At 50.5% G+C, this 26,724-nt stretch overlaps 1 protein-coding gene across 1 annotated transcript in view; it reads right to left on the bottom strand.

Annotated features, from left to right (window-relative positions):
* The window catches only part of XKR6 (XK related 6), a 205,383-nt gene that overhangs the window by 126,020 nt on the left and 52,639 nt on the right, over window positions 1–26,724 (bottom strand). The window lies entirely within an intron of this gene.

Here is a 26,724-nt window from a genome sequence, read left to right as displayed (position 1 = left end):
ATCCCACAAAAGACAGAGAAGCAAATTTAGAAAAGGTGAATCTAACACAAGGCAGACACACAACAGCAAGATCAAAACACCTGCAGAGCCCCCAGTCCTGCTCCTGCACCACAGCAAAAGCAAACCCTTGGAGAGCGGTGCACACCATCCCCTTCATCCCGAGGTTACCTCCGAGCCTGAATGCAGGATCCAGGGAAGCACCTACTCAAGCCCCAGCGAGTAACTACGTCAAGCAGAGAGGAAAACGAACACTTGAGCTGCGTCCTGGAGCATTAGTCACGAGTTCCTGTGCGTGAGGAGTGTCGATCCCAGCGCTGTGCTCTTCCCACACAAAGCAGTCCCATTGAGATCCAGAGTTACTCAAGCAGGGAGAGTCGAGCAAAGTGAGGATGTGTGGGTAGCTCTCGCAGTGCTTTTAAGGTAACGTTTGAGGTTGCCATCCATTTCTCCCTCTTGAAATTCACTGAGCAATTTTCTCCCTCTTGCAATCTTCTTTTTTTTAAATATATATTTTTTAATTTTTTTTTTTTTAAACCCCAAATTCACATTACAGAGAAAAGTGGCAAGCAACTGTAATTGTAGAGGAGGGGAGGGAATGCAGAGTAGGGAGAGGAGGCAGCTGTATTGACCATCTGCTATACCGCTAAAAACACCCACTTAAGTATCTGTTTACAAATCAAGTTGCCTGTGTTAGTAGAAACAGAGGCTCTTGCTTCAGAAGTATCAGACGATTGGCTGCCAACACACTGAGTTTATTAGGTAGCAGGCTTGGTCTTTCTGAAAATGTGTGGTAGGAGGAACAAACCCAAAGCTGTTCCTTAACAAGGAAACATTGAGAGGCACAAGGTAGAAAAAACAGTTCCCACCAGGAGCTGCAAGGAGTGCCCAGCCCTGAGCCAGCTGCCACTCCTGGTGGGATCCCAAGCTTTCCCAAACGTGAGGTACCTCTTGTCTCTGTTGTTCACCAAGGGCCATGTCATAGAGCCATAGAACCATGGAATGGGTTGGGTTAGAAAGGACCTTAAAGTTCATCTCATTCCAATCCCCTCTAGACACCTTCCACTAGATCAGGTTGCTCTAATCCCCATCCAACCTGACCCAGAACACTCCCAGGGATGGGGCAGCCACAGGTGACCTCCAGGTGAGACCTCCTTTTGACCTTCTTCCCTCTTTGGATAGCTCCTGCTATACCATCACTGCCTGAACACCCATCAGACAGCATTGCTTGGAATTTCACATCCATTTTACACAGAAACATGAAACAAAAAGCCCCCAAATCCTTTCCAGAGGTGTTGAATCACAGCAGGGATAATGAAGCATCCCGACCCCCAGGATGTCAGGTCATCGCTCATAAGTGCCCAGTGATGCAAACAGAGCTCTGAGGATGTGTTGCTAACTGATCCATACTTCCAAAATGTGTTGCTAACTGATCCATTATTCCATTTCCACAGTCATTTGAGAAGCAGGTGCAGGAGGATCCAGCTGCATTTTGGGAAGCCTGCACACACAGCTGAGGCCACCTCTGCTTCAGGAATCAGGGGCCTTGCAGTTCTGACACAGCCACGCCTCAGGTGATGCCCTTCAGAGAACCTAAGCTGGGTCTCCAGGAACTACCTCCCCATCCCTTTCCACCCTAAAAAGGGTTTGGAGGTAACAGGAATTTTAGGGTAACCCAGCAATTGTGTCCTGAAGTCAACTGGAGGAAACAAAGTTTTCTCTGATTATAAAATCCATGGCAGAGGACTTAAAAACCAGGAACAGAGGAGGGAGAGTTTCCTTAGGACTTACTGCACTCAACTCTCCCAGCTCCAGTTTCTGGGATTCTGTAAAATAGGAAGCCAGGTGCTTGCTATGCTGGAAACTTATCCAACATGGTCATCAAGTCCCAGGAGAAAGATGTTTTAGGTGCCAGAACGTCAATCAATGAACCTTTAAAGGTCCTCCCCTGACTTCTTCCAACTTGGCCACTGCTGGGCCTGTGTGGCAACACGTGGAAATGAGATCATGGAAATACAGGATTGTTTGGGTTGGAAAAGCCCTCTGAGGTCATCAAATTCCCACCCCAGCACTGCTGAGGCCACCGCTAACCCCCGTCCCCAGGTGCCACATCCACGTGGCTTTTAAAGCCCTCCAGGAATGCTGAGTCCACCACTGCCCTGTGCAGCTGTGCCAGTGCTTGACCACCCCTTCAGTGAAGAATTTTTTCCCAATATCCAACCTAAACCTCCCCTGGCACAACCTGAGGCTGTTTCCTCTCCAATCTGAGTATTTCCACAACTGTGGATCAACCAGTGGCCGTGACGCTGATGCCCAAGGCAGCCACAACTGTTGTAAATCAAAGCTGCTCCATCAAGGTCAGTTAATTTGCCTTTCTTTCCATCCATGGGAGATCTGGCTTGTATTCCAGCTCAGGCATGAGCAGGGGGCCAAGTGGGACTACAAAAACAGTGGTAGGGATACTTGGAAATGTGCAGGCAGATGGCACGGCTCCATCCGAACTCCCTGCCTGCAGAAAGCCCTGGCAAACTCCTCTGAAGTCCTGGCTGACCTGTCTGCAGCTACTGCCTGTTTCAGACTGTCTGAAATCCCAGCCACATGCCAGGGATCTTCTTCCTGACAAACAGTCCCACCAGAAGCCTCTTCAGGAAAGCCCTGCCAGCCTTTCCTCCCTTATGCTCCCCTGTGCTGTAGTTTTCTCTTGCTCAGTCTGTCCATGCAGGAACACCAATTTTTAAGCTCCAGTGACATCAGAGAGGCAGCCAACCCTCTCCTGCAGCCCGTGGTGTGCTGGCAAGCCTGCATGGCAGCCAGATCCAGGCAGTTACCAGCCCTTCATCTCCTGCAGGAGATGGCATTCCCTGTCTCTTTGAACAACTGCATGTTAGGAGGGAGTGAATAGAGCACTGCTGATCAGCTGTTAACGCTCACTCCAAAGATGAAAACATTTAACATGAAATCAGATCTTAGGGGACAGGATTTTTTTATTATTATTATTATTCTCTCTCTCTTTTTATTCCCTTCCCTTTTAATTCACTCCTTTATCTCCCAGGCCTTGATAGTGTCAGGAACTGACTGATGACTACGGTGTTAAGTTGCCTCTGGTTAAATCAAACACTGCTTCAAGCAGGGAGTTTCTGGCTGGGAGCAGTTCAGGAGTGACATGGAGAAAGGGAATAAAAATGCTCCTTTGATGGGTGGAGGGAACCACACTCTCAGATTGATGGGGAGAGGAAGAAAATACCCCTGTGTTGGTTATCCCCGTTGTCTCGTAGTGAGGGGTCAGGTAAGTTGGGCAAGAGGTAGGAGCTGTGAGGCTGGAGTGGGACAGGAGGGGATGCTCAGAGGAATAAAACCTTGTAGAAGTGACAGCAGCTTCCACTCAGAGGGAAGGGAGGATCTTGTGCTCTGTGTTCCCAAACAGAAGCCGTGTATATACATTTAAAAAAGCCTCCTACTCCAGAGGAGTTCTGTGTTCCACGGCCTCTCTCCCCACAGGAAGGAATCAGTGGAAATGTGAGTCAGGGGACTCGTTTTGCTGCTCAGCAGCTGCCTCTCAGAGGGTTGTTCAGCTCCTGGACCAGCCCCTCCCAGTTGTGCATCCATGTGCACACACCATTCCCACGCCATCGCCACGATGCCGAGCAGCGACACAGCCACTCCCAGCGGCTCCCAGGTGACCAAATCTGAGCTGATTTTGCTTCAAGGTCAGCTCCTGCCTCTGCTCCCAGCAGGTGAAGCTTCTCCAGGAAGCTGGTGAGCTCCTCCCGCTCCACTTTGTGCCATTTTGCATTAACATCAAGGCCGCCGAGAGCAGCAGAGCCCGTGCTCTTTGCTCCTTCAGCAGGGCTGCTCATCCACATCCACGTCTCATCCACACCGAGCACATCCTGTGAGCATCCAGGGGATCCCTTCCCTGCTTCAAAGAGCCTCTCTGGTAAACACAGAAAGCTCAGAAAAAGGGTAATTTTAGGAGCTGTGTGGCCTGCAGCACACCAGGTAGAGCCAGGCTCCCCATTGGGAAGGCTGCATTCCCATGGGTGTGTCCTGGGGGATGGAGCACGTCGCCTTGGTGGCGAGGTGGAATCTCCACCACGGCTCTGAAGGGACACAGCAGCTGTGATGGTGTCTCTGGGATATTTGGAGTCCCCTGGAGCCCAAACACTTCTCCTCCCAAGACTCTGTAGAGCCTTTTGCACGCTGTGCACCGTGAGTTGCTGTGCTATCCCATAATTTAAACATTCAGGAGAGGTCCACAGTGGGGTCACAAACCCAAACTCCCTTGAATTACTCAAGCTGGATCAGATCCTGTAAGACCTCATAAACTGCTCTGCTGGGTCAGACTTGTCCATTTTCTGGCTCCAACAATAGTCAGTGACACATTCCCAGGGAAAATGTAAGGATGGGTTAAGATGAAAATTTCCCACAGCTCTCCCAGTCTCCAACAATCTCCACATTGGGAACTACCAGGGAAGGGAACAGAGTTGGGAAGGAACTGGAGCACCAGGAGCGGCTGAGGGAGCTGGGGAGGCTCAGCCTGGAGGAAAGAGGGATCAAGGGGGACCTTCTGGCTCTGCAACTCCCTGACAGGAGGGGGGAAATGGGATGGGGGTCGGGCTCTGCTTCCAGGAAACAAGGGACAGGAGGAGAGGGGACGGCCTCAAGCTGTGCCAGAAGGGGTTCAGGCTGGACATCAGGAGGAATTTCTTCCTGGAAAAGGTGGTCAGGCATTGAAAGAGGCTGCCCAGGGAGGTGGTGGAGTCACCACCCACATCCAAACAGCCCCTCTTTGGCAGTGATTTCCGGAGTAGGGATCCAGTGTCTGGATCCTGTGGGATCCCAGTGCGGCTAAGGAGTCTCGTGCCTCAGTTTCCCCTGTGCTTTGACTGCAAATGCTCTGGGTCTGGGGCTGCTTCTGCACAGAGGACACTGGATGCTGGATCACACCACAGCTTTCCCGGGAAGGGGTGGCAGCCGGTGGGGTTCGGGTGCCTCACCAACAGTCCCTAAAACTTCCAGACACCTGGCAAAGGGCAGCTTTGCCTGCACAGCCCGACAACCCAGCACACAAATCCAAAGCCCGTGGGACACAGGGCCCACCTCCCTGCTAGGGAATGAAATGGGTCAGGGCCAGTTCTCCGAGGGCAGAGCAGCAGGCACAGCTCACATCCATATGGCTCAGCTCCCCGGCCTCCGGAGCAGGCTGGCCCTGTGCCGGCTGGAAAACATCCCTGCCAAACCCTCAGCCATGCCCAGATATTGTCTGGGAGCAGGAGAGCTGGTCTGGGCCACAACCTGTGTTTGAGATCATGGGAATGATGTGATGGCATGGATGATCTCAGAGCAGGATTCAGCCACGGCCCTGGGGAGCTTCCAGCCTGGACACACAGACCATTCCTGCAAGGAGCCATCACCCTGAGCTGGATGGCTCCATCCATGGCACATTAAGCAACAGAGGACCCTAAAATTTAGAATTGCAAATAACTGATCTCCGGTGTCCAGGTCCTGTGTTTAATTTGCTGGTATAGATATACCCTCCCTACCTGGATACATCCTCCATGTGCCCACCTTCCTGCCCACTGCTTCCCAGAAAAAATCAGGGGGACAGGCAGTCTTGCATCCTACAGGATGCTGAAGGTAAAAGTAGCCATCTGGTCTATACACATGGGCAGGGTATGTTCCTACTCCAAATTATCCTAATCCCAAAGAAATGACAGACACAAGCATGGCAGAGTAGGGAGAATCATAAAATCAGAGAATGGTTTGGGTTGGGAGGGACCTTAAATCTTATCCAGTTCAAACACCCTGCCATGGGCAGGGACACTTCCCACTATCCCAGGTTGCTCCAAGCCCTGTCCAACCTGGCCTTGGACACTTCCAGGGATGGGGCAGCCACAGCTTCTCTGGGCAACCTGTGCCAGCCCCTCACCACTCTCCCAGCCAGAAATTCCTTCCCAGTATCCCATCTAACCCTGCCCTCTGGCAGTGGGAAGACATTTCCCCTTGTCCTGTCCCTCCATCCCTTGTCCCAAGTCCCTCTCCAGCTCTCCTGGAGCCCCTTCAAGCTCTGGAAGGGGCTCTCAGGTCTCCCTGGACCCTTCTGTTCTCCAGGTGAACACCCCCAGCTCTCCCAGGGATGCATCCCATAGGGGATGCTCCATAGGAGCATCACAGAATCATTTGGGTTGGAAAAGCCTCTAAGAACAAGTCCAACCACTCCCTCAGCACTGCCAAGGCCACCACTGAACCCTGTCCCCAAGTGCCACATCCACATGGCTTTTAAATCCCTCCAGGGATGGGGACTCCACCACTGCCCTGGTCAGCTGTGCCAGGGCTGGACAACCCTTTCAGGGAAGAAATTGTTCCCAACATCCAACCTAAACCTCCCATAGCACAACTTGAGGACATTTCCTCTTTTTTTCTCTTTAAGAGTTTTACCAGTAGGAGCCCCCACACAGCCAAACCAGCTTGGCTTTAAAAAGCCAGGCTTTACCCGACTTCAACTCGCACCACAAACTCATCCCTGCAGGAATAAATGATTAAATCCCATAGAAATGTGACTGGGAAAAAAAAAAAAGTTAATTTATTTGCAGGATGACCCACTTTGCTTGGGGTCTTTCCAAAATGATGATATTAATGTCCTTAATGCCAAGAGATTTAGAGGTTTCGTGAGGATTCAGCTTCAAAGAATCATAAGACAGAATCACAGAATCTTCTGGGTTGGAAGGGACGCACAAGGATCATCAAGTCCAACTCCTGGCCCTGCACAGGACACTCCAGCAGTTCCACCATGGCTTCCTGAAAGTCTGAAGCCTTGACAGGCTACCTGGCAGGGGAAGGGTGAGCAGAGGGCTCCAAGCTCAGTGCACCCAGTGACAACAACCATTGTCCAGAAATCAAAAATTTCATCACTTAATAAGATTCCAAGGAATTTAAAGGATGCATATTTACCACACAGAGAAGAATGTGCCCAGGAACACGGCAGAAGCCTTATTTCCTGATGTTCAAATGAAGATGGATGTCCTATCTGAAGCCACCTTTCTTGGGCTTGGCTGAGGGTAGTTAAAGCAGCTGGTTTTGACTTGAAACCTCAGAACTCTGATCACAGACATCGTGGAGTCATGGTTGGAAAAGGTTGGAAAAGGTTGGAAAAGACCTCCAAGATCACCAAGTCCAACCCCAGCACCGCCATATTCACCACTAAACCGTGTCCCCAGTGCCACATCAACGTGTGTTTGAACACTTCCAGAGATGGTGATTCCACCACTGCCCTGGGCAGCCTGTTCCAATGTCTGACCACCCTTTCAGCAAAGACTTTTCTTCCCTAATATCCAATCTCTGGATATTAGGCTCTTCCTAAACCCTGAGGGTGGCTGGGAACTGTTCAGGCTGGTCTGGGCCAACCTTCTGTGCTCTGGGTTTGTTGTGTTCCTTCCCATTAAACAACACTGTGCCTGTGTGTCCATGAAAGAGGAAAGGGACATTTACAGGATTGTGGAGGGACAGGACAAAGGGGAATGGCTTCAGTCTGAAAGAGAGTAGGTTTGGATGGGATATGAGGAATAAATTCTTCCCTGTGAGGGTGGTAAGACCCTGGCACAGGTCACCCAGAGAAGCTGTGGCTGCCCCATCCATGGAAATGTCCAAGGCCAGGTGGGACAGGGCTTGGAGCAACCTGGGCTATTGGAAGGTGTCCCTGTGCATGGCAGGGGGTTGGAATGAGATGGTCTTTGAGGTCCCTTCCAACCCAAACCATTCTATGAGTCTATGATTACTCTGTGGGCTTCATCAGGCACCTTCTTGTTCACCTTCTCTGTGGCTCTGCAACCAGACCTTGCACTGTGGGGGTGCTACAGCTTTAGTTCTGAGTCTTCTGCCCTGGCTCCACAACACATCCGAAAGCCTCTGAGTCAGTCCTGAGGGCACATTTATTATTACAGCTTTCACATTTGTATTTTTAACCTCCTTGAAGGCTTCCCAAGGATTGCCAGAGGAGGGAGGGTATTTTAGGCACACGAAGCAGATGAAAAAAAAAACCCACCAAATTAGCACTTAGTGAATTTCGCGGCCTGGCAAGTGTTTGATCTGATCCTCAGGTTGGAGAGGGTTGGATTTCCTTGTACAGAAGCCAAACAGAATCCTCCTCCCAAATCAAATGTCAGCCTCCAGTACCAACACAACTCAGGCTGTGGTTTCAGAGGATGTTTCCAAGAGCTGGGAGCACGTGCCCACCCCTCTTAGGTGAACACAGAGACTACAAGACCAAAACTGCACAATCACGTTAACTTAGTTCTCAGTGGTGGTGATGGAAAAGCTCCAGTGCATCCTGGCAGAATGTTAGAAACCCAAACTGCTCCTCAAGGCCAGCCAGGTTCATCTGATGTCTCCCCTGCTCCCCTCTCTCCATCCACATCGTGGCAGCCCCAAGGCCAGGCCTGGAGCTGAACCTCAGCTTTGTGGGGCCAACAGAAATAATTCCATGAACGGGAATTGGCATTAAAACAGGTCTTTGTGCGAAGACCTCCCCTCTCTGACCAGCAATTCCCATGAAACTTGTAATGCAAATACTTTTTGAAGCACGGTGACAGTGCCAGCGCCTGCAAGAAGATGCCAAAGAGCAAAAAGAGCAGCAGTAGCAGCCTCTGGGAAAGCACACCTGGTTTGAGCTTTCCTTCTAGGATGAGGCATGTGCTGGTGTCTCCACTTTGGAGCAGGGCTGGAACCTCCTCCTGGGGGAGTCAGAACTTTTGCAAATCCTTTGAGTTTCCAGTTCTCTCTCCTGGTGGAGCAGAGCCCATTCTGAGCTCCTGGAGCACACAGACTTCCCTGGAAAGAATGTATTTTCCAAGCAAAGATGCTTAGGGAAATGAGATACTTGATGAAAAGCTATCCCCTTGCCTTCCCTCCCAATTATTTTTTAAGTACTATATTTATGAAATAAAGTATTTTTATTAAAATGTCAGCAGGCAAACAACAAAAATCTGAGGAGATATTCCACAGCAAAGCCAAAATCAACCCTGAAAAATGACTAAAGCAGAAGAGTTAACCCCCAGACTGTAATTTCTTTCCCAGGGAGACAGCAAAGCCTCCTGAGCTCTCAGTACAGAGGGACTCCCGCAAAGTCTGCCACTATTTGATTTTATTGTTTTCACTTCAGAGTAATAACAGCCCTTCTCTAAGACAGGGGACTGGATTTGTCCTTATAATGTGACCTTTCCGTAGCCTCCAAGTAGTGAGAAAAGGACAAACCGGCAGAAAATGGACAGGATCTCTGGCTTTCTGCCGGTGGGAAGTCAGGTTTTATCCCCCCTCAGCTCTGAGCTGCTCCAGAGACAAGAGACAGTGATCTCTGCTTATCCCTTGTGATCTGCTGCTTCCAGAGCTCCTGCTGGGAGCCCAGGCCATGTTCCCAATGGTTTTTTTTTTTTGCTTTTCTTGCAGTGGTTGAGCAATCCCTCCTCACTCTTTGGAGGGGGAGGAGCCCTTTCCCTTGTTATCCCCCACAACAGCCACGAGGATTTCCTGCAGGTGCCCACAGCTCTTCTTGTGAGTGGTCCATTCCAGCATCAATCCCTCTCCTGAAATCACACCCATCCTGGTCAGAAACACAGTGGTTTTTTCTCCAAAAGCAGAAGGGATCATGGTATGCTGGAACATTCAAGTGTTGCTGTCAGGGTTGATCCACCCAAGGTCTTTCAAATCCTGAAGAACCCCAACCAGAACATCAAGTCTCCAGCGAGGGGTTTTATTTCTCATTCCACTGATGGGATTTGACCTCTCCTCTGGTCAACTGCTCCTTCATTTCCACTGAGAGAAACCCTGGGAGCTACTCACTGCCTGTTTTGAGAGGTGCAGAAGCAAAGGAAAATGTCCAAATCCTGAAAAAGGAAGGATAAATTGCTTCCTTGGGTAAGTCAGAGCAGGTCAGTGCAGGCTGGCCTACGCAAAACCCACAGTGCTGAAGTGAGGAACTGATGTGAGCCTTCATCACTAGCGGGAAAAAAAATGCATATTCCATTTCCAAACACATGGGATAAGACACAATTTCAACGAGGCCACAAGGAAAGGGAACGAGTCAGGTACAGGAAACTTCTTACAGTGTGTAGGAAGCACCAAGACCATCCCAAGCAAACCATCTGGGCCTGAAATGTCAGGCAAATCCTTCCTGAAGGAGCATATTGGTGGGTACATCAGTCACAGGAGTCCTTCTTCCAGCGTGCACACGAGTGAGCCAATACCTCAATTACGGCTCCGTGTTTCACTGCACATTGACCTTAAGAGTCCAGTGCTTTATGGGAAGGAGTTTAATTCAATTAGCAAACCCACGGGGTTTTCAGCCAGGCTGCCACTGACCTGCTGATGTCAGGCATTTAAAGTAGCACAGGGCACTGGAGTTCAAATGGACCATCTTCCCCTGCTTTCCATTCGCAGCCAAGACAAAAAAAGGGACGTCAGCGATGCCAGTGGAGTGGGATTTGTTTGAAAGAACATTCCAGTGTTTGCTTTTGAAGTTTTAAAGGCAAGAAATATTGGTTCCTCTGGGAGAATCACAGAATATCCCACTTTGGAAGGGACTCATAAGGACCATCAAGTCCAGTTCCTGGCCTGGCACAGGACAACCTCAAAAATCCCACCAGGGTGTGTAATTCTTCAGGCTTTCAAAGTATGTTCAAGCAAGTGACATTCATCAAACAAGGAGAAAGTAAAATCGTGGAATCACAGAACCACAGAATGGTTTGGGTTGGCAGGGACCTTAAAAACCATCCAGTTCCAACCCCCTGCCATGGGCAGGGACACCTTCCACTATCCCAGGTTGCTCAGAGCTCCATCCAGCCTGGCTTTGAGCATCCTGTGGAAGAGTCTTGTGTTGGGATCAAAAGACAAGGAGAGACCAAATGGCCTTTTCCTTTCTTGACAACTCACTGGAGAAGCTGCTTTGCAGGTTGTAGCATTGTCCTCACATGGGTCAAACACAAGGGAATTGTTTTCTTTGAGGGATCAGGGTTTTGTACAGGACAAACCAATTGCTGGACAAGGCAATGCCCATGGGATTGTTCATGACCTTGACCATACCAGTTGTCCATTAGGGACACCTTCCAACAGCCCAGGTTGCTCCAAGCCCTGTCCAGCCTGGCCTTGGACACTTCCAGGGATGGGGCAGCCACAGCTTCTCTGGGCAACCTGTGCCAGGGCCTCCCCACCCTCCCAGCCAAGAATTCCTTCCCAATATCCCATCTAACCCTGCCCTCTGGCAATTTAAACTGGCTCTCCCTTCACCTTCCCTGGGAGATGCAACACAGCCCTTCAGCTTCCCTCTGCGGATTCATCTCTGAGGTTACTCCAGACACTGACTAGAAAAGCCCACAAAGAGGGTGGTTCCAGCACATCATGGACATTGTCACTGAGGAGACCCAGGGCCTGGCACTGAGTGCAGTGAATTCCAGCACGTCCTCTGGAAAGAGGGAGACCCAACACAGCTGGGGAAGTACAGACAAGGTCACTTAAGCAACAGAACATCCGCACAAGAGGCACACTCGATCTCCTCCAGCCCATTAGAGGATGACCTGAGGGGGAAAAGCAGCATTAATCCTGATCTGGAATACCAAATTCCACCTCATTTTAAACACAGATTTTTAAAATACCTCCAAGTCTGAGTGCAGGTGCTTTTTTTTTTTTCTCGAGTTAAAAGAGTTATAGAATCACAGAATTGTTAAGGTTTGAAAAGACCTGTAAGATCATCAAGTCCAACCACGAACTCAGCACCACCACCATGTTCACCACAAAATCGTGTCCTCAAGTGCCATATCCAGACAGTTTTTGAACTGCTTCCAGGCTTGGTAACTCCACCACTTCCCTGGTCAGTCTGTTCCAGTGTTTTACAACCCTACCCACGAAGAAATTCTTCCTACTATCTAATTTAAACCTCCCCTGATAGCAGGAGGTCAAAGTGGAAGGTCAAAAACTTTTGAAACACCAGTGAAACCACAAACTCCATAAAACCAGTGGCTGTGTCCCACTTCTCCTCCACCCAAGATGTGGATAATGCTGCATCCTTTCTCCCCAGCCAGAATTCAGCAGCACAGCTGCATTTGGGGGGTCTTTTACGGTGTGAGAGTGTGCCCATCACATCTGCTGTACCTTCACCTTCCCACACCATGCCCTGGGCTGTGAACTGGTGCTCTGTGCCCTGGGAGGTCTCTGCTTTCAAGGCAGAGAGCTCAGAAAGCTCCCAGGAAACTCAGGGAGCAGCGGGAACTGCCGAGGTGCACGTGAGCCAAACACCTCCAGGAACGGGCAGAAGGGGTTAAAAAACAGCAAAGCTTTAGAAACAGGCTGGTTCCCAGTGCTTTGGCTCCCGGGATAGCAGAGGACGCAGCGAGGGAGCACGCCTGGAGTAGCAGGGGGGAGGCAGGGGCACTGCCAGCTCTCATCCCTCTCCAGGGTATCTCAGAGCTGCAGGAAAAAAAAAAAAAAAAAAGGAGAAAAACCATCCAGTGACCTCACCGAAATTAGAAACTTAACAATGAACACGCTCCACATACAACTTGCCCGTCTCTGTCGTCATGGAGACGGCTACAAATCTGTGTCAGCTGCAATCCGCTCTCCAGCTCCTAAAATTCAAACGAGAAAGGAGGGAGGCGGGAAGAGGGAATTCCTCTGCACTGCCTGGCTTTGATGTGCATCACGTTTAAAGGCACAGGGGATTATCCGAGCCTGATGCCGGATAAAGCGGCGGCTGTGGAGCAGCTGATGTGTGCTGGCCACGTTTGCCTCCAGCAGAGCATCTCCCCAGCCTCCACGGGGGCTGCGTTCAGGCATTTTGGTGCGGAGGGTGAACCCAAAGACGTGGAATTCCCGGGAGGCTACAGAGCATCAGCGTCGTCCTGCAGGCAGCGAGCTGAGACAGCACCCCAGAGGGGATGGAAGGGCCGGGGGAGCTGGGAAAGGAGCATCCAAGGGGTCCGTGGAGGTGCTCAGAGGGGAAACACCTCTTCATGACAAAAAGGGCAGAGTCAGAGAGGAATTCCTGCTGCTGGGATGGCAGGAGAGAAGAGGAAGCAGGAAGGAGAAGGGTGGGACCAGAGACTTGTTCCTCCAGGACTTGGAGGTCACAGCTGGAAATGGGGGCATGAACAGCACCCTCCAGGTTGGGCAGAGCATTGGCTGGGTCTGCAGAGCAGCAAGACCAGAGATGTCTGTGCTGTTGGACAAGACACTTGGACTTGTGGGCAGGTTCACAGACGAGTAGCAGGGGAATATTGAACCTGTGACCATACAGGAAGATCCTGGAAAATTGCCCTTTCAGCCAGGCAGGAGCAAGGCCAGGGGACAAAGGGTAGGTAAGGTTGGAAGGCACCACAGTGGGTCACCTGGTCCAACCTCCCTGCTCCAGCAGGGTCATCCCAGAGCACATGGCACGGGATTGTGTCCAGACAGTTCTGGAATATCTCCAGTGAGGGGAGTCCACACCCTCTCAGGACAATCTGTTCTTCCAGTGGTGGTCACTGGCACAGTAAAGTTGTTCTTCCTCAAGGGAATCAAGAACAGACACTCCCCAGACCTTCCTGGAGAAATTCTCCCCCATCTTAGTGAAACACAACCAACAACCAAGACCCTCAATCACTGAACCCCCCAACTCTGACAATTACTAGGATTTGAGTCATTTTTACCTCTCCTGCATTTCCTTTTCCTTCTTATTTGGACTACTTTTTAGAGTTGTTTAGGGTCATTTTTGCTACTATTCAACTCAATCCTATTTCTGCTGCTACGTGGAGTTGAAGGCAAGGTATCCCATGGAACTAAAGGGCTGGAGGAAAGTCCAGTACAAGGAGAGATGAGAGGACTCTGAAACCCTTACAGCAACGAAGGAATCATGGAATCATAGAAGACTACACCACCAAGGCTAAATTATACAATACCATCCTCAAACCACAGACGATCTGACAGGTTACAAAGCAAGGGAGAGCCAGGGATGTTCTCAGCCTTATGTGTTTGGAGAATCTTTGGGAAGATGCTGTAGGGTTGCTCATTAAGGCCACTAAGGAACACTGGTGGTGTCCATTCAGAGACATAAAAGAGACATGGACTATCCTGACCAGTTCCTGTTGTTTCAAGGACAAAACTCATTGAATTATCCCCAGGAGACCAGTGCAGAACCACAGAAAAGCATCACAGAGTGGGTTGGGTTGCAAGGGACCTTAAAGATCACCCAGTTCCAACCCCTGCCATGGGCAGGGACACCTTCCACTATCCCAGGTTGCTCCAAGCCCCATCCAACCTGGCCTGGAATACTTCCAGAGATGGGGCAGCCACAGCTTCTCTGGGCAATCTGTGCCAGCCCCTCACCACCCTCCCAAGAATTCCTTCCCAATATTCCATCTATCCCTTCCCTCTGTCAATGTGAAGCCATTCCCATTTTACTGTCCCTCCATCCCTTATCCAAAGTCCCTCTCCAGATCTCTTGGAGCCCCTTTAGGCACTGAAAGACCACCATAAGATCACACCAGAGCCTTCACAAGCAATGTCCAGGTTGAAGCCATGAGGATGGAGAAGGCAAGCTCAGGTCCCATCAGTTTTTGTATGACTGGAGGGAGGCTTTGGCCACAAATTCAGGAAAACTGAGCAGAAGAAACCTGATTTCCCCCTGCGTTCATTCCCTGCTCCACCATGTTCCCATTAATATTACAGGGAATTTTTGGATGGATAGGGTTGAGAGGTGAGAAGTTATCCATGAGGGGAAGACCCCTGGAAAACTGTCTCTTGGGCACAGATGCAAAACAGAAACACAACTCTCAGTGAGTGTGGGAACCTGCAACTCCTAATTCATGAATGAGTTCCATGGAATAAGTTCCATGGAATTCCAGGGGTGGAATTACCTTGCTCACTGCAATGCACTGTCAAATACCCTACCACTCGATTAAGATCTAAAATGTGCATGGAGGATTTATTGGAATGGTCTCATTTGCTGCAATGTAATTAATTAGAGACACATTCCCAGCCAGGTTCAGTTTTAATGCCACCCATCTGATTAGGCTCCAAAAAAAAAAAAAAGAAAAAAAAACCCAGAGAAAGAGAAAGGAAGGAAAAAAGGGAAGTTCAAAATGAGTTAAATTGGGAAATGAAATGCAGGAGTGTAACTCCTCCTTCCAGAGCACAGAGTTTGTGCTTTTTCCTTTCTAAGAAAAATCCTTCAGAAGGCATTTTTGCTGAATCCTGGATTTCCCCCATCAGTGGAGTGTAGTTGAAACCAGAACTTGGAGTGGAAGGAGGCAATTAACAGCAGCCTGTTGAACAGAGATCCATCAACACCCCACCCTGACTAATTAGCAGGGCTCTCCTCGTTATGTGCACTGCACTAACTCCCCAATTAATTCCTTCATATTTGCAAAGGCACTGAAAGAGGCAAAGCATTAAATATAGATGCTAAATAAAAGGGAATAAATCGCAAGCAACACTTGGCTCTCCAGGCTTCCAGGCCCCGTCAGCAGGGACATTCACTCCCTGCCCCGAGCAGACTCTTAACTAAGGCCTGTAAGTGCATTATTAATTTTTCAGCAGCATCCACCAGACATAATGAAGACACAGTTACTCTGTGCACGAGGACTCTGCCCAGAAGAGTTTTAAAATCTCCACCCTGGTGGCTGGCAGGGTCACTGCTGACCTGCATCCCAACCATCCCACGGTCCAGGCACGGAGCAGTGTCCCCTGTGCAGCCATGAGTGCTCCTGATGCCCATTTCTGTGTCCTCAAACTGGCTCCCTCTGCCAGGACACCTTCCACTATCCCAGCTTGCTCCAAACCCCCTCCAACCCAGCCTTGGACACTTCCAGGGATGGGGTAGCCACAACTTCCCTGGGCAACCTGTGCCAGGGCCTCACCAGCCTCACATGAACATGCAGGACAGATCTCCACACATCCTGGATGGTATCCAAGATCCCAGTTGTAGCCAGGCACTGGTGACCAGCAGGGCCCTACAGAGCTCCTCTTCCTTGATGAAGGCTCTTTGCAAACCCCACAACCTCCTTGTCCTGATCCCACTGGCACAGATGAAAGAGAAGTAACCCTGTCATCGTGGAGAAAACCTGGACACAGGATTTAAGAGCATTCCAGTGGCTCTCAGAGGCGACAAGGGACAGCCCTACTGTGAAGATACTGGTGGAGAAGTCCTCTTTCACAGAATCACATAATCACTGAGGTTGGAAATGACCTCCAAACCCATCGAGTCCATCCTGTGCCCGATCCCCACCTTGTCACCCAGCCTGGAGCACTGAGTGCCATGCCCAGTCATTCCTTGGACATCTCCAGGGACTGTGACTTCACCACCTCCCTGAGCAGCCTGTTCCAATGTTTGACAACCCTTACCAGGAGGAAATTCTTCCTGGTGTCTAACCTGAACCTCCCCTGGTCCAGCTATTATTGAGATGAACCTCAGAGCTGGATACCTCTTCCCAAGGATGTGCTTCCAGCCTCCATTTTTAAAACTAAGAGCTAATTTCAGTTTGAGTCTGCATTGGTTGCATCTGCAGCCAGAAGACACCTTAAATTCAGACAGGAAAATCAACTCCTTCCCTTGTGGACGGTTATCTTCCTCAGCAGCCCATGGCCTGACCTCCAGAGAAGGTCTCCGCTTCCTGAAATCCCTCCCCAGAGTGCTTCCCATGATGGCTAATGGTCCATGCATCCCCCACTCACATCACCTGCTGCTGTTTCATCTCACACGATGACCAAGGGGGGCAGCATTCGAGAAACATCCTCTTTGCATGTCACCCCATGACCCCCAGGTGTCGAGGAGACAGGTTTACAATGTGTGCAGTCAGCCTGTGTGTCCCCTTGGTTTAGGATTACATCAATTACCCCTATTTTTAGGCTTGAGAGCAAAGCCCCACAGACCACAACAGAGGCAAAGAAAAGGTACTAATATATCTTTGTACTCCAGTCTTTGTTTAGCTCCATGAGGGATCCATCAAGAACCAGAAGCCTAGTGATTTCCAAAGCCTGGAGTATTTCCAGGAGTCAGTTCTGCTCCAACCCAGCTGGTTTTTTCTCTCCTTCTCTTTCTTCCCTCATTCTCTGCTATCTGTAGGAGTTTGTTTCCTTCACAGCACCTCCTTGCACTTTGTTGAGCTCGCGCCTTTATTACCCTCCTGCAGAAATTCTTGTATGGGAGGTTTAAAACGTGATGCCTTTCCTCACTTGGGGCCACATCCCCACTGCAACCAGCAACCAGAAAATTCCACACCTTATTAGAATTTTCTCTTTGATTAAGCTCATCCCTTCTTCCTTGCCAACCTGCCCCCAAGACTTCAGAGAACCACAGAATGGTTTGGGTTGGAAGGCACCTGAAAGATCATCTCCTTCCAACCCCCTGCCATGGGCAGGGACACCTTTCACTAAGCCCAGGTTGCTCCAAGCCCCGTCCAACCTGGCCTTGGACACTTCCATGGATGGGGCAGCCACAGCTCTCAAGTAGAGCTTGAAAACCTCTGAATGATACTCTGGGCTCTCCACACTCCCCTTTTCAACACCACACCACCGTGACACAGGATTTGGGAGCCTGGCAAGGCAGATTATGCAATTAGCTTCCTCAGCTCGGGTGTCAACACCACAAGGAGCTTGCTCGTGCCTTCACCTCTCCTCCATGACACCATTTTGCTTTTCAAGGGCAAAAAGCAAACAAAAGAGGCTTTTTGAGCCATTCCAGCACCTGGCTGTCCTTGCTTTGTTTCCCAAGCCTGTGTGACAGGAGAGCTCCCAGCAGAGAGAGAACAGCAGCCGGTACAAAGTCAGTACTTCAAGAGCTTTTGGACATCCACCCTCAAGTGCTGTGGAGGTTGGGAGACAGTGACAGGCCATGGGAACCTGCAGGAATTGTTGTTCCCATTTTTGAGACCAGCTGTGAAGTAGGACAGGAGAGCAGGAAGGTTGGTGGGTGGAAGTGGAGTGGGACACCTGGCTCAAGATGGGATGGGAAACTTCCTGCACGTCACTTCATCTCCGATTAAAGGTGCTAAAGGTTCACCTAAGGAAGTTCCTTCTAGGACTGTGCTCAGTTGAAATCAGGGGGGTGGGGTTTGAGTAAAGGAAGCTTACTGGGTTCTCCAGGCTGAAGGGCAGTGGCTGCCCAATATCCACCTCTGTGCTTTGCAATTCCACAAGCAGTGAAATGGAGAAGGGTTGGAAGGAATGGGTGGCACAGAACACAGCCAGGGGCAACAGAAATGAATCCTTCAATGAATGAGGCAGTGACACTGAGAAGGAGGACAGGCTTCAGGGGTCACATCCATTTGAAATAAATCATTTATTTAAGAGAAGGGCAACATTTCCCTCCAACTGGAAACAGTTGATTTTAGAACCATCATTGAATGATAAAGTGGTTTGGGTTGGAAGGAACTTTAAAGACCACCTGGTTCAACCCCCTGTTGTGGGCAGGGACACCTCCCACTGTCTCAGGTTGCTCCAAGCCTCATCCAACCTGGCCTTGGATACTTCCAGGGATCCAGGGGCAGCCACAGCTTCTCTGGGCGACCTGTGCCAGCCCCTCACCACTCTCCCGGCCAAGAATTGCTTCCCAATATCCCATCTAACCCTGCCTTCTGGCAGTGGGAAGCAATTCCCTGTGTCCTTTCCCTCCAGGCCCTTGTCCCCAGTCCCTCTCCATCTCTCCTGTAGCCCCTTCAGGCTCTGGAAGGGGCTCTCAGGTCTCCCTGGGTCCTTCTCTTCTCCAGGTGAGCACCCCCAGCTCTCCCAGCCTGTCTCCATAGGGAAGATCTGCCCAACACCAGGACACCAGAAAGGAGAAGCTCTGGGGGTGGATGAAACCACACACGAGGCTGCAGAATCACACAACATCTCCTGTGTTACATGACCCTGAACACAGATAAACCAACCAAGTCACACTTAAAAGGCCCTGATAGTCCTTCCCCTCCTACCTCCCAAACCCTGTAGACACAGTTATTTAACACTGCTACAAAAATAACCCCCAGACTGCCCTGCTGTGCCAGACAGAGCACAAACACTTGAGAGGCAACAGATCTCATCTCCAAAGCAGGAGGTTAGTGGGCAGCTGAATGCTGGATCCATCTGTCCCAGGACCCAGGGAAGAATTTTATCCTCTGTCAGTGCTGATTCTCCCAGCAACATGGAAAAAGCTATTCCTGCCCACAAACCAACCGGGCAGGAACTTCTACCTCAGGAAAGGGTAGTGCCCAGCCTGCCTTTCTGTACTCAGATGTGAATAAATCCCACCCTGCATTCGAGAGACATGAGTGACACTGTTAAGTGGGAAATTAATATTAAATAAAAATGCAAAGCAGCCCTTTAAGCGGAAATAATTCCCGGTGTAAAAGGAGAGCGGAGGCTGTGCCGTCACTCAGCTGTCTCCACACTCACGGCTCCTTTTGAATTCAGTGTTGCTACAAAAACACACTCCCACTTGGGATTTGCTTCCCCCACATCTCTCCCTCACTGTGAGGCTCACTGGTGGTTCCCAAAACCCCGGAGAGGCTGTGCAGGTAACAGGGTTGTGAGTGGTTTTCACGGGGTATTGCTCTGCCACCTAAATCCATCATGGAATCATTGAATGGCCTGGGTTGGGAGGGACCTTAAAGCTCCTCTAGTTCCAACCCCCTGCCATGGGCAGGGAAATCTTCCACTAGAACATGTTGCTCAGAGCTCCATCCAAACTGGCCTGGAACACTTCCAGGGATGGGGCAGCCACAGCTTCTCTGGGCATGGACGATGCTTTGTGGATGGGGCTTCACCAAAGCCAGCTGAGGTAATTCCCAGGCACGGTCACAGCCCACCAAAACGCAGCTATCCATGTCCAGGCTTCCACTGCAACTCATGGAGAAATCTCCAGGCAGCCAGGGGAGGCTGCAGTGGTTCCTTTCCCTGGAGCAGCCTCCTCCGTGTAGGTGTGGGAGGAGATGAACACAATCCCAGCCTGGCTGAGAGCCTCTCATCTATCCTCACTCGACCCCTAAATTCACACACAGCTCCTGCTCTGGGAGGTTTCCTCAGCTGATCCTCCCCTCTCCGGCCTGGCTGCCCTCCCTGCCCTGCAGGGGCCTCCTTTGGGACCGTGGTTCACAGCAGGACAAAGGCCTGGATGCCGTGCTGGTGCTGAGGGCAGCTGGGGTTCCATCACACACCAGGGCATCCCCTCACTGCAAACAAGTATTTTGGTGCAAGGCAGAGACGGGAGGAAACACCTGAGCACAGCGGTTCCTCCTGCAGCAAAAGCAACGGGCTCAGCAAAGGTGGGACTGAGTTGGTGCTGGAGTCCCACGGGGTTTCCCTGAGTGATGGCTCTCAAATTGCATTAGCGAGTGATCTTGTCCCTGGAGGCCTCAGAATCAGGAAATCCTGGGAGTGAAAGGACCACAGGGACCAAAATCCACCTGGCAGCTCAGTGACAGCTCCACTTGCTCTGGCGTTGGCTCTGGGGCACAGTCTGTGATCTCTGGCAAACTCAGCCAGAGACTGATAAATCCTAACACAGTCCAAGATCTAATCCAGCATCGTTGATGTGGAGAAAAGGAGGCTCAGGGGGTACCTTCTTGCTCCCTGCAACTCCCTGACAGGAGGATGGAGCCAGGGGGTGTCGGGCTCTGCTCCCAGGGGACAAGGGACAGGGCAACAGGAAATGGCCTCAGGTGGCACCAGAGGAGGTTTAGGTTGGATATTAGGGAAAAAAATTCTTCAAGGAAGGGTGGTCAGGCATTGGAACAGGCTGCCCAGGGCAGTGGTGGAGTCCCCATCCCTGGAGGGATTTAAAAGCCATGTGGATGTGGCCCTTGGGGACAGGGGTCAGTGGTGGCCTTGGTAGTGCTGGGGGATTGCCTGGACTTGATGATCTCAGAGGGCTTTTCCAGCCTTAAGGATTCTGTGATCCTGTGAGGGAATCAGAGGTGTTTCCAAGCTTTGGAGCTGCTCCTGCTCTCCTCCAGGGAGCTGAGCATCCTGCTGAGCACAGAGAGGAGCCCGGGTTCCACAGCCTGTGCTGCTCCCCGGCAGACAAGGAGTGGTGGAGGTTCAGCAGGGGCAGCACAGCTGGGTTTGATGTTCCATCTGCAGAGCTGTCAGGCCTCTTCTCTTGGCAGCCAGAGACCAGTCCCAAGTCCCACATGCTCTCATGTCTTAATCTGCTTGACTGGAGCCGTGGAACTGCGAATGGAAGTGGCTGCACGAGATGACACCGGGGAATTTTCCCTTCCGCTGGCCCTGCTGGTTCTCTGAGATGCCAGAAACCTTTGGGAATTTCACCCCAGGAACAGGTGGTTATTTATTCATTAGGAGAGACAAGCAGTGAGGAACAGCTGCCTAGGCCAGGCTCTAGGGGTTTCCAAGCTGTGCCCTGAATCACAAGAGGTGCTTCAGTCAGGACCAAACATCTCCCCAAAGCCGCTCTACACCCTCTTAGGCAATGCCAGGTGGACTCTCGAGCAGGGTATGTTTGGGATCTCTGAACACCAGGAAAACCCCAGCTACCTTCACAGCTAAGGAACCACCATGAAAATTCCTTGTCAAGCTGGATCCCAGTGCTGGTGGCTTCCCACAGGTCAGGTGAGTTCACACACCATCAGGAGGGTCTGGAGGCTACATAAAAGCCCAGAGGGATTTTAGGGAGAGGAGCCTCCCTGTTTTGAGGGGAGAGAAATCTTCCTGCCCACACACAAAGAAACAGAGCTGCAGAGAGCTTTGAAAGCTGCTAAAATTCCCCCCTGGGAATTTCCCCCCAGGTTTTGAGTTTTTCCTTTTGAAAATAAAAAGCACGTTTTTTGTGGCCACGGAATCACACGACGGGGCTGTTCCCACATCAAAAGGTTTCAAAACTCACTTAAAATAATCAAGATTCATTTAATAATCACATTTGCAGTTTGCAAAGCAACTTATTTATCACAGAATGATAGAATGGTTTGGGTTGGAAGGGACTTTAAACATCATCCAGCTCCAACCCCACTGCTATGGGCAGGGACACCTTCCACTGTCCCAGGTTGCTCCAAGCCCCACCCAACCTGGCCTGGAACACTTCAGGGGTGGAACAACCACAGCTTCTCTGGGCAACCTGTGCCCTCACCACCCTCACAAGGAAGAATTCCTTCCCAATATCTAGTTTAAATCATTTCATACAGCACACCCAGTGCCTGCACATGCTTCTATAAATGCTGTGTTCCTCCTGCAGGGTCTGGTCCACGCTGGATTCCTGTTGTAGTAACCATTTGGGCAGCTCCAAATGTAACAGGTGCTTACAAAGGGAATGATTGCACCTTGAAAGCATCTGAGTAACCATGAGGGTTGTTCAGTTCAGAGGAGAGGCTGGTATTTGGGCTGCAGATGGAGAAAAATTATGTCAAGAGCATGGTACGAAGCACTGCTGTTTAAATAGCCTCCTCCAGGCAGCTTTGGTAAACAGAATGCCAGGCAGGAGCCCTTCTGCTGCCCTTGGAGAGACTGTGAAGTCAGGAGATGATAGTGATGGGTCATTTGGGCTCCTTTGCTCCTGCTTTCCAACCTGTCATAAAGGAGAGCAGCTCGGGGAGATGCTCAGAGGGAGCACAGCCTGACTGATGCTCCTGGTTCAGAAATACTCTGCTGTAAACCCCAGATAGGATTCCTTGTTGGAGCAACCTGAGATAGTGGAAGGTGTCCCTGCCCATGGCAGGGGTTGGACTAGATGGTCTTTAAGGTCTTCAAGGTCCCTTCTAACCCTTCTGTGATTCTGTGAATCGAGGTTCAGGTCTTACATCAAATATGCAATAACCTTTAGGTGATGCTCAACCCTCCCCTCCTATCCATCCCTCTATTTCTCTTCCCAGTCCTTAGCAGGAAGAACATCCTTGACCAGAAACTCTGCAAACAGAATCACAGAATGGTCTGAGTTGGAAGGGACCTTAAACTCCTTCCATCCTCTGCCATGGGAAGGGACACTTTCAGCTATCCCAGGCTGCTCCAAGCCCTGTCCAACCTGGTCTTGAACACTTCCAGGGATCCAGGGACAGCCACAGCTTCTCTGGGCAACCTGGACCAGGTGGATGCACACCCTGACCACCATAAAGCACCACCTCTGTCTCGTCATTATTATTTTAACTGGCCAAACCTGTGTGCCTGTGATACCTTTATGTGATTGTCCTCATTCCCCCGGTGCCAGACTGAGCCTGGTTTAACAGGTCAGTCCAGCACTGAATTTATGAGCAGCTTTAGCACCACACAGCCCTTTTCATCACTGTCTGAAGGTATTTCCTCTTGATCCAAAACATCCCGTGGCCTGCACTGATGCTGGAAAGGGTAGATGAGGGAGGACTTCTGAGTTTTAAGCATAGGCAGGTTAAAACACCCAAATACTGAGCTTGCTGCACACTTGCCCTGTCCTGGAGCTCTCTGCCTCTGCTGGAAGCAGCCAGCAGGAATATGGGAGATTCCCAGGCACAAATTTGGGAGCAAGAACTCTTACCTGCCTTGATCTTTGCAAATCAGAGCCCAAATTAAAGTGGACTGAGCTGCCTGGTGCCATTGAACAGCAACATGAGTGTGTGAGCAAATGATTGGGTCTTCAGGCCAGGGGAACCTTCCCAGTGCCTGAGGGGCTTGGAGGGAGCTTGAGGGGCAATGTTGAGGGCCCACATGGGGGAAAGCAAGGTTTAGAGGCCAATAGCTTGGTCAACTCACCACTTTACATTTGTAAAACATGAGGGGAAAAGGAATCTCCATGAGAGATCCTCCTTTTGTTGATGAGGGGCAGCTCCAACCTCTGCTCTCTGTGAGCAGGGACCAGGACCTGGGGGAACAGCTGGAGCTGGGCCAGGGGAGGGTTAGGCTGGATCTCAGGGAAAGGTTCTTCCCCCAGAGGGTGGTTGGGCACTGAACAGGCTCCCCAGGGCAGTGGGCACAGCCCCAAGGCTGCCAGAGCTCAAGGAGTGTTTGGACAATGCTCTGAGGGACAGGGTGGGATTGCTGGGGTGTCTGGGCAGGACCAGGAGTTGGACTGGATGGTCCTTGTGGATCCCTTCCAATTCAGGATACTCCAAGATTCTGCAAACTACAGGGAGGTAGGACCTGTCCCTGGAAGGGCTGGAGACACAGCCTTTGTTACCTGTTGATGCCTAATGAGGTTTCAGCACCTTCCTGGAAAGCACCAGTAATTCCTAGGGCTCATTTTCAGGCATTTTGTCGTCACACTGCACTGGTTCTTTCCTGGAAAACTGCACTTGGACAAACAAAGGCTGTTTGTGTACTCTAAATATCATGGCAGAATCCTCAGCCTCCCAAGGGCTGTAGGCAGGGGAAAATTCCAACCTGTCCTCTCTGAGCAGGTGACCACGGGCTGTTCAATGCCCTAAATGTGCCAGAAGGAAGTTTGAGCAGCCCCTCAGCTGCCACCAGCTTCAAACCAGTGAGATTAAACCCAGATTGAGAAATCCACACCAAGGGATGGAAACAACTGGCTGGTAGTAAATATAATAAATAAAATAATGTAATAAAATAAAATTGACAGACTGGGAGAGCTGGGGGTGTTCACCTGGAGAAGGATCCAGGGAGACCTGAGAGCCCCTTCCAGTGCCTAAAGGGGCTCCAGGAGAGATGGAGAGGGACATGGGACAAGGGCCTAGAGGGATAGTGGGGAATGGCTTCCCACTGCCAAAGGGCAGGGAGAGATGGGATATTGGGAAGGAATTCTTGGCTAGGAGGGTGGGGAGGCCCTGGTACAGGTTGTCCAGAGAAGCTGTGGCTGCCCCTGGATCCCTGGAAGTGTCCAAGACCAGGCTGGACAGGGCTTGGAGCAACCTGAGACAGTGGGAGGTGTCCCTGCCCATGGCAGGGGGTTGGAAGATGATCTTTACAGTCCTTCCAACCCAAACCATTGCATGATTCTCTAAGAGCATCCCAGGTTTTGAAAGCACTACAACCTCGTCATCTTCCACAACTGAAGCAACACCTCAGCCAGTGTCTATTTTAGAGCATATTATTCAGTTTCAATACTTTCCAATATTATTTTTTTTTCTTTTTAATTGCAAGTCCACCTTTGGGATTAGTGATTTTATTTGGGATATGATGGGATATTAAGAGGAGGCAGCCAGACTTTTTTTTTTTTTTTTCTTTCCTGGTCCAAGCCAGTATTCAGAAGGAATAGATTAAATCATTAAATACACACAAGCACACAGGAAACTCTCAGCCATTATCCTGTGAAGACAATGCCAATGCAAACACTGTAATAAAATATTCTTCACTGAAATCAACACTAATTTTCCCAGGCAATCAAATCCATCCCTGTGATCCCTCCTTCCCAGGGAAAACAGCCAGCACGGCTAAATCCAGATCTATGTGGCTCCATGCTTAAATTTGGCTCAGACACGCTGCAAATCAATGACTCCAGAAAGGTTTCCTAAGGAAAAACTCCCGATGGGCAATGTTTGCTGCAGCCCCCGGCACTGCTCCTGACACAGCAGCAAAGCCCAGGGAGCTGCATCGAGCCAGGGCTCCGGGAAGGCTGAAGAGTCACGTTACAGACTTGTGGAGGCCACCCTGAGCACTGTTTGGAGATGGCTGTGTGTGCCCAAGGGGAGCTCAGCCACGAGGGAACACCCCCCAAAAGGATGATGATCCACCAGCAGCCCAGAAACAGCATCAAGTGTTTCCCAGCCTCGTTTCCCGGCCAAGCCACAGAGGGAGAAGCCCAACAAGTCAATCCAGCACTGCCAAGGCCACCAGTAACCCACGTCCCCAGGTGCCACATCCACATGGCTTTTAAATTCCACTAGGGATGGGGACTCCACCACTGCCCTGGGCAGCTGGGCCAGGGCTGGACAACCCTTTTGGGGAAGAAATTATTCCCAATATCCAACCTGAAACCCCCCTGGGGAACTTAAGGCTATTTCCTCTTGTCCTTTCACTTGTTTCCTGGGAGAACAGAGAGATTTGGCTCCCCCCTCCTCTCAGGGAGCTGCAGAGAGCCAGAAGTTCCCCCTGAGCCTCCTTTTCTCCAAGCTGAGCCCCCCTGCTCCCTCAGCTGCTCCTGGGGCTCCAGACCCTTCCCCTGTCCAACACACCCAACCTTTTTACATCCAGACCCCCCAAGTCCTACAGAGCATCAAGGGGTGATGGTCCCTTAGCTGTGCTGCATCATCAAACTCATAAACAGCCAAGCACTTCCGTGACAAGAGGCTGAATCACTTCCTCCTTTCCATATCCATGGCACAGGATCAATTAACCTCTGCCTTGGCTTCTCCTGGGAATCACTTAAGAGGGGTAACAGTTAAACTACTTCATAGGAAGTGGTTTTAATAATGCTCTGCTCTGCATAAGATGAGTTTGCCACAGAGAAGGGGGAAAAAAAAAATCAAGCATGTTCAGCATCTTATAGATTAATCCCAGGCCTAGAGCCAGGATAATTACTGCCAGAAGGAATAAAAGTAACATAAATATAGGTTAACACACAAAGGGTCCCGTTTGCGAGGTTTTAACACATCACCAGCTCGCAGGCGGATTTGGAAATTTAATTATAGAAAGATTATAAAAGCAGGTGATACCCAAGGGGTGGTAAAAGAAATTTTACTACAGTGACAAGAAGAAAACGAAATAAATAAATTTAAAATAAACAAACAAACAAAAGAAATAAGGCAAACATTTTAAACGAAGTGGGGCATCGGATGGATCTCCCGAAGCCCTTCCGCAGGATCCAGCCCAGACGGCTGCGTGCGCAGCATCCGCCACAACCTCCCAGAAACGCCA

The sequence above is a fragment of the Myiozetetes cayanensis genome, unplaced genomic scaffold, assembly GCF_022539395.1.
Source record: "Myiozetetes cayanensis isolate MyiCay16 unplaced genomic scaffold, myiCay2020 scf2-11, whole genome shotgun sequence".
Taxonomy (NCBI): Eukaryota; Metazoa; Chordata; class Aves; order Passeriformes; family Tyrannidae; genus Myiozetetes; species Myiozetetes cayanensis.
Note: the sequence above shows the minus strand (reverse complement) of the source record. Positions and strands in the feature narration are given on the sequence as shown.